Below are 9,053 nucleotides of genomic sequence, written 5' to 3'. Positions count from 1 at the left end.
TATTATGGATTGTTGAGTGATTGATTCCACTCTCTTCCCGAGAGATTTCTCGTAATGCAGATTTTAAAATAGCTCACCTTTCCCTATTGGCTTTTTATGCCAATTCTGAAGATGCAGCAGTCGAGTGTTACACTTATCTTCCCCGACTGAAACGTATAATGTATGGTTTTTATGGATTGCTATGACAGCGCTCATAACAGAGCAACGACAGAGTCGGCATTCATTAGTACCTTGAGGATGTGACAATCGGAATGAGATCCCTGTGATGAACCGGTCCATATTTCATCACAAACCTGGAGGCCTTTCACTGCTTACATCCCGTGTTAGGTAACCCATGCTTCACGCAAAATGCCACTGTCAGAGTGTTCTAGCTTGGATTAATGTGATATTCTGCACATTCGATTTGTGCTTCTGCTGTTTTCTTGGCTTTTCCCCAGGATTTTACCTCGCCGTGTCCCTGCTCTCCGTTCTGGGTCAGCGAGTGTGTGTCGGTGTAAAAGGAGGGCTTGTTCATTTGGTGTCACCCTGCTGTTAACCAGATACAGTTACTGAGGTTAAACCTTGTCATATACCACTGCCATGATCTAACTGAGCCAAGCCTGTGGTTTGTGCACAGGAGTGCTGTTAAACTAAAGTACATGCCAAAACCGGCGCACACACTGGGCATCGATGGTAAAGACTCATCTGGAAGAAAAACAGACTGCGAGTGTAGCCAAGCGAGTCTGCACCAGATGATCAGTGTGTGTGTGTTTGTGTGTGTGTGTTTGTACTTGGAGAAAAAGCAAAGAAACATAGTCAATTTACTCATCAAGCCAAAATGTCGAAAAATTGAATCCTTTGTCCACTAATGTGACTTGAATCAATAAACTACGGGGATGTCAATAGGCTGAGTTCTCATCCTGAAACTCATCTCACAGCTTGCGGCTGAACTTCTAAATGCACACCTTTAAGCGGCCAATATTAAAACACCCGGCATGCATTTTTCTATGCAGTAGTAGTTATACATTCGGCTGTCTAAACACCATCTGCGATGTTCAGAGAAGTCTGAAATACTGCAGAAATGCAGAAATAACCCAGAACAAATACAGGCAAAATACAGACAAATACAGGCAGCCAATGTTTAAACATTTGGAAACTTATGAACTGCTGAATTTTGAATTTGAGAACCCAATGCATGTGAAAAAAATATAGTGAATAGGCTTAAATATTTGCATTACTACAAAAAGTCATCAGCCTTGTCTGTACTGTCGGTTTTACTTTTAAAGACAGAAATGGGTTGTTAAAGGAGTAGCTCGCCTAGTAATAATAATATTTCTCACAGTAATAATAATTTTGTCGTCATTTACCATTATTTAGATTATCAATCCTTTCTTGTTGTAATTTTTTTTTCTATGGGACACAAAAGCAGATGTTTGGCAGAATGGGCATGCTAATCTTTTCTATATAGTGAAAGTGAATAGGGACTGAAACTCTACAATGGAAAAAAAATATGCTCATTGATTGAATTTAAATTATTCCCGTTATTGAACCACATTAATTACAATTAATCACATTATATCAATACTTGTTAAGAGAATGCCCAAAAAGAAGCTGATTCAAGCACATTATTGTGTAAGACAAGTAAAGATGAGTAAATCAATGATTAGCCATTAACTAGAGGCTCAATATATAGTTTTATTTACGCATAAGTTGAGAGCAGCCCATATTTCAATCAAGGTGTCAGTCAGTCTGAGGTAGATTTAGGATCTATTTGCACATAACATATAATCTCTGTGTACGTTTTCGTCTGTGTATACACACAGATTTTGTATACATGCTGTTTTGGTCGTTGTATTGCATTTTATATTTTTCAGCATTTCATGCCGTGTTTTTAAGTTGCAGTGTCAAGTTCAATTTTAAAAAGCATGTCTCAAGGCCCCTGTGTTTAGTCCCATTCCGTTCTGCTCCAGCTATTTTTTTTTATAACACAAAAATGTGAGCAGCTTCTCTGTTTCTGTGCCGTCTGCTCTCATTAAGAGTAGTTTTGTGAGACAAGCAAAAATATATTGATATTATAACATACAGCTTGAATTGCTCCGATGTTAGGAAAATTTCATAAGGAATTTATGAATGTGGAAATTATAATTGTGTTAATTTGATTATAATCAATTATAATTAATTGTTTTATAATCTTTGCTTTTTGAATCTTGTTATACTTTTATCTTTTTATGCTAATCATGCTAAACCTGTTAAATTAACAGACCTGTAGAAAGAATCTGTAAATTGTTTATATTTTTTTAATGCATTGAGAAATGGTGCAATTGTGTATATATATATATATATATATATATATATATATATATATATATATATATATATATATATATATATATATATATATATATATATATAATGATTAATTGTGTTAATAAAAAAAAGGTTTTATACTTTTTAAACAAATTTGTCCTTTAAAAAAAAAAAAAAAAGTTTACTATACTAAGTAAGCTGTTCCTTTAAAAAGCCTTTATTTGACACACACATAATTACATTATCACTGTGACGTTCTATCCCTGGCACACTGAAAGTTCTGGAATCTAACGGACACTCAACTCAAGTTTGGCAAGAGCTGAGGGGTTTTATATAGACTCACATTAATCTTGTGGCCTTCTGAAAAAAAGGCCTTATTAGCCCACATAACCAGAAAAAGATAATTACCTTTGTTACTCCTCTTCTGTTTAATTCTCGGGTGTGTGTGTGTGTGTGTGTGTGTGTGTGCGTGCGTGTGTGTGCGTGTGCGTGTGTGTGTGTGTGTGTGTGTGTGTGTGTGCGTGCGTGTGCGTGTATGTGCGTGTGTGTGCATGTGTGCGTGCATATGTATAGGAGGGGTACTGTAATCTATGAATTATTAATACGTTATTATCTCTTAATTAAGACATCATTTTTGTGACATTTTAATATTGCAGATGCCTAGGAAGTGTTGTTTCTTTTTCTTTTTTAAGCCAGTGGGGTGTCACATCAGCAAAAACATAATATAGTCACAATATGCATGAGAAGCAGTTCATCTGCAAGCTGCATGTGAGGAATACAAAGAAGTTATACATTTGTATGTGTATATATATATATATATATATATATATATATATATATATATATATATATATATGTGTGTGTTTGTGTGTTTGTGTGTGTGTGTGTGTGTCTGTATTAAGCTTGGTGTTCATGAAATGCAAAGTAGGGAGCGCTAAGGCTCAGCCAATCAATGCAGATTACAGCAGTGAAGGGATGGACTTAAACGATGACATGTATTCCACTTTGGGAGCCACGTGTGAACACGTAACACACATCAAAGTGACTTTGATCACTGCAAACACAAACACTGTTGCAGGTAAATAGGCCAGAGAAAGAGAATAGCTGTTTAGAATGAAATACTAAAGCTGCTGCTTGCTGCATATTATGCAGTATATAAATGTAAACCGACTACGTTTTTTTTTTTTTTTTAGTGTGTGAAACTGTATGCAATATGCAGTGATAAACGTTTCAAATGGCCGCATGCAATTTGCTACTCTATGTTACATATAGTTCACCCAAAATTTGCTAAATATGTACTCACCCTCAGGCCATCCAAGATGTAGATGAGTTTGTTTCTTCATCAGATTTTCAGAAATTTACCATTACATCACTTGCTCACCAATGGATCCTCTGAAAAACAGTTTGAAGTGAATGCCATGATGAGTTTGTTCATTACAACCATGCAGCTTTCAAAAGATGTTAATTGATGGACTGACTGGAATTGTATGGATTACTTGTGGATTATTCTGATGTTTTTATCAATTGTTTAAACTATCATTCTTATGGCACTCATTCACTGCAGAGAATCTACTGGTGAGCAAGTGCTGCAGTGTTAGATTTCTCTAAATCTGTTCTGATGAAGAAACACATACAACTTGGATGGCCTGAGGGTGACTGCATTTTTGCAAATTTCCTTTAACTATTCCTTTAATTTAGCTAGTGCCGTCTATTTATCTCAGAAATAAATTAGGTTATTTTGTACTTTTAATCCAGGTTTGAGTAAAAATGTCACATAATTGTAGCATAAAAGAGTGCCTGAGAGCAAAGATGGCAGGTTGCAGGTTATGTGTTTCAGGGTCTGAATACAATAGCTGAGCATCTGCTATTGAGATGAATGGGAAAGCTAACATTCTCTCCAGGTATTTAGACCTCCTTGGGTGTAACTTATGTGCTGATCATCAGGTTTGAAATCACATTTAAATCTCAAATTTTGTTACAGTGTTCACTGTATCTTATCCCCATGGACAAACATAATCTCAACTGCATTTAGATGATTGCCAGCTATCAAACATTATCATGTCAGAACATGAATATATATGTCACTGGTGTTTTACCCTTTCAGAAGATACTAATATGTACCATTTAGGTATTAATATGTACATTTAAAGAGCTAATAAGCATCCCTTAGGGGGCTTTTAAAAGGGTACCACACCAGTGACAACTTTTGTACCTTTTTTCTGAGAGTGTACTTTAGTGCTGAAATCTGTCACTATACTGTACCTTCATTAGACCTTTAATCACTTTATTCTTTTGGATATGGGACAGCATTTGAAAGGGTAACAAACAATACACAATTCTTCCTCTGTCTCGAGATTTGGCACAGGGTTTGCATCGTTAACAAAAACAATATATGAAAATTGTCACGTTCATCGCATATTGGAACAAAATTACAAAAATACTTAATTACTAAAACTTAAAGTTAAATAAAAAAACACAGAGAAAAAACTAAATCTAATTGAAAATATTAATGAAAAGTATATTATATATATATATATATATATATATATATATATATATATATATATATATATATATATATATATATATATATATATATATATATTTATATACATATATATATATATACACACAATTTTATTATTGAATAGTATATCAATGAAATTGATATGTTAGGCTGTGCAACTGTCAGCTTAAAGGTCAAACTCATGAAGTCATAAAAGTCATAAAATCACCTTTTATGCAGATTTAGGATTTATTCTTAATACAGTTAGTGTTTTGTCTTAGTGTGATGAGTTGGGGGGTCTGCCAGCTGTGGGAAGCAGTGAACATATAATAATAAAATAATCACAAAATAGCACGACTGTCGCACACAAACAGAAACAAAATAAAACCCAGATCTGGTCCCCTCTTGTCCTTCAATGCCATTACACCTTTTATCCTTCTGGAGCTCGAGACTGGTGAGTGGTGCAGGTGTCGCTCATTTCCCGCCTCACTCATCACACTTAGTTTAAAATGTTTTATTTTTATTCTAATGTCTATCCAACATGTGCATCTTTTAACCCAGCTTATTATGCAGGAGGAAAGATAAGTAATCAGTTGATTTCCCTGAATGTTTAGAAACCAGACAGTATGGAATTCCAATTGGCGGTACTAGTTGCACAAAAATTTTACTATTCAGCTTTAATATTTGTTTGTTTGTTTGTTTTCCTGGATTTTTGTATTATCTTACATTTGTAATGCCTTTTTTTATTCTTTCACAAAAAATAAATAAATAAACAATTAAATCTTCCACTAAAAACATTGAGGGCATTGCAGACATGTTTTCATTTACGCTATTTGAACATGTTTGATATTGTGGCTGTCTTTACCTCCTCACTTCCTGCATTTAATTCAACTACAAACCTGATAAAATGACAAAAGACCTTTTAAGAATCCTGAAAAAATTACCTACTGTATGAAAAATGAATACTGTCTGTTGGGGGAATGCTTAAAATAGCTGCTAAAACCTCTTGTGACATTTTCCTTTCCGTTCTAATTTCCGTTAAATTATAGTAGACCCAGACACTATGACAGACAGATGGAAACACGGAGAGGCAGACGGATAAACGGACTGACAGACTAGAGACACTCAACAGTTGTTTATTCTAGAGTATGCTACAGTTTATGCTTAAAACATCATTCAGAGAGACATTAAATCTCAGGTTTTCAAAAATGGTTTTGAGACCAGCTGGATAAAAGTAATTGTAAAACTCCCTCAGAAAAAAATTAATGAGATAATATCTATCATTAACTGTTTGCAGATTAAAATATTTTTAAGCAGTATGTTAAATATAGTTTAAAATAGTTTTTTCAGGCTACTGTATAGGATTTTGTAGCTAGGGTTTTTAGAATAATAGGAATAAATTGTTTAACCAAACTAGATTTAAAACTCATTCCATAAATGTTGCAATATCTCAGGCCATTCAAAGTAAATTATCTTCTTAAGATTGTTTGGGGTATTGCAGCATTCCGAATGTAGCAAGTTTTGCTAGTTTTGCAAAGAGTCTGCCAAGTTTTTGGAAACTTTCAGCAAATTAATTAGTTATTAAATTAATATTATTTGAATATTTTTGGGGTGAATTTATTGAAACCTTTCACATTGTTTTTTTTTTTTGTGGTTGACCAGAGTTTCCAGTGGTTTTTTAGTGCAGTGTGTGGAGTGAGATTACTGTAAATGTACAGTTCAGATTCAGCCTTACAAGAGATTGAGCTGTATGACATCAGCAGAGTGGGCAGCAGATACTGGAAGTTATAAAAACACGTGGACAGTAACTGCAGGAGAGAACACTCTCCCTTGGGCAGAAGGAATATACAGAGAAAAATGTGTGTGGTTTTATGGATGAGAGAGGGAGAGAGAGGTAAAGAAACAGGCAAAACCAGAAAAAGAGTGTGTGTTTGTGTGTGTTTGTGTTATGAGTGGGCTTTTCTTTTGCTGTGAACCTCCTCATTGTTATGCAACTCACAGAGCGAGAGACTCACCCTGGACAGGACAGCAAAGTGTTTTGGAAAAGACTCCCTCTCTTTCTCTCTCTCTCTTTCTCTCTCTCTCTCTCTCTCTCTCAGACACACACAAACACACACACACACACACACACACCAGTGCACACAACTGGGTCTCAAGGCTTTCTCTTTTCAGAACACCTCACATATAAAATGCACATACACACACACACACTATGAGATTAAAGGAATATTACACCTGAAAATGATTTTGTTATAATTTACTCACCTTCATATTGTTCCAAACCTGACATTCATTCTTCTTGTAACATACAAATAGTTGTTGCATAATGTCCTGGTTGCTATTTAAAATGCAGTGAATGTATATTCTTACTATTTATGATGCAGTTTTTAGCTTGTTGTAAAGATTTATTGTTGTCTAATTTTCTCTTCTAATTTTTCTCTCTTTTTTTTGACAGATCATGCCATATATGCTTATTGTTAATGTGATTATATATATATATATATATATATATATATATATATATATATATATATATATATATATATATATATATATATATATATATATATATATGGAATTGTTTTCATTATTGTTCTTTTCATTGCTTGATCAGGCTTCCCTAAAAAAAGCAAAAAGCACTGTATGTGCATTACATATGACCTCTGGCTATATTATGTTTTCTGAAGTCATGTAACTTTGTGCAGAACAGACTGAAATTGAATTTGCTCTTCATTGAACAGCAGCTTTCCTTCTGCAGTACCTGTCAAATCTCATTTGTATTCATGTGCATTCAGATATGACCAGTGGCTATGTTTACATGTACACCAATAATCTGATTATTGCCAATATATATTGTATATATATATATATATATATATATATATATATATATATATATATATATATATATATATATATATATATATATATATATATATATATTTATGTTTTCTTTACATCACAACATCTTCAGTGCCATTTACATTTTTCATTACTTGAGACATTATTCACTTATGCCCCAACCGAAAACTCAAAATGTTCAATCAAAAGATTTAAATCCAAAATGCTTGTTATTTGGAAAGGATAATTTTATTTTTGTTGTTATTTTGCCTTACACATAGCCTGTCTTCATTTTGGTGTCCCTGTCCATCAGTAAAATGTGTCCACGTCACATAATGCTGTAAAAACTTTTTATCGTTGCCCCCCTAAGAGTGATTTCTCATGGCTGTCACTTAAATTCACGGGGCTTTAGGCAACATTTTTATTAGTGGGCCCCTTTTTCTTGCTTCAGATGAGTAAGCTATACCATAAAGGAACCAAGTGGGGCCCCCTGATCACATGACCCAGGACAGCATTCTCAGTAGTCTTTTTCTATTCTGCTATGATTTCAGACTTGTTCATGAGTGTAACACGGCAACACTAGTACATGCACACTTTGGTCGGAGTGGAATGAATGCAATTAAAGCATAAACATGCTTGTGTACTGCACATTTTACTGTGATTAGGGTTACTCTAATTATAAGCATAACCACATTAGCATAATTAGAGTATTCTGTTCCCATGAGGTCCAACTTAACCACAGTATTACTTTAAAGGAATACTCAATGAAAATGTGCTAAAAATTTACTCACCCTCAGGCCATCCAAGATGTAGACAAGTTTGTTTCTTGATCAGAACAGATTTGGATAAATTTAGTATTGTATCGCTTGCTTGCCAATGGATCCTTTGCAGTGAATGAGTACCATCAGAATGATAGTCCAAACAGCTGATAAAAATGCACAATAATCCACACGACTAGTCCATCAGTTAAAATATTGAATGAATAGTGACAAGCTGCATGTTTGTAATAAATTCATCATAAACGTACAACTGTCTGGCCAAATTATGAGTCAGTAATTCATAATAATGCTTCCTCCAGTAAAAAAGTCCATCCCCTGTTGTGCTTTCACATCAAAATCCATCAACATATCTGCTTGTAAACAGTGCTTGATACATTTCCCTCCTGAATCAGACAAGATGATTTGGGAAAGCAGTATGGTGCAGCTATAGAGGACTGGCGTTTTAGCCAGAAGCAATGGTTTGAAGTAAAAAATATCTGGATGGATTTCTTTATTACAAACACACAGCTTTTCACTCCACAAGATGTTAATCGATGGATTGGATTAATGTTGATTACTTTGATTATTCGGATGGCTTGAGGATCTGCACATTTTCAACAACGTTTCACATTTGGGTTTAACCATTCTTTTAATGACATTAT

Source organism: Carassius gibelio, chromosome A9, assembly GCF_023724105.1.
Source record: "Carassius gibelio isolate Cgi1373 ecotype wild population from Czech Republic chromosome A9, carGib1.2-hapl.c, whole genome shotgun sequence".
Taxonomy (NCBI): domain Eukaryota; kingdom Metazoa; phylum Chordata; class Actinopteri; order Cypriniformes; family Cyprinidae; genus Carassius; species Carassius gibelio.
The sequence above is the reverse complement of the archived record's forward strand: the minus strand, read 5'-3'. Positions refer to the sequence as shown.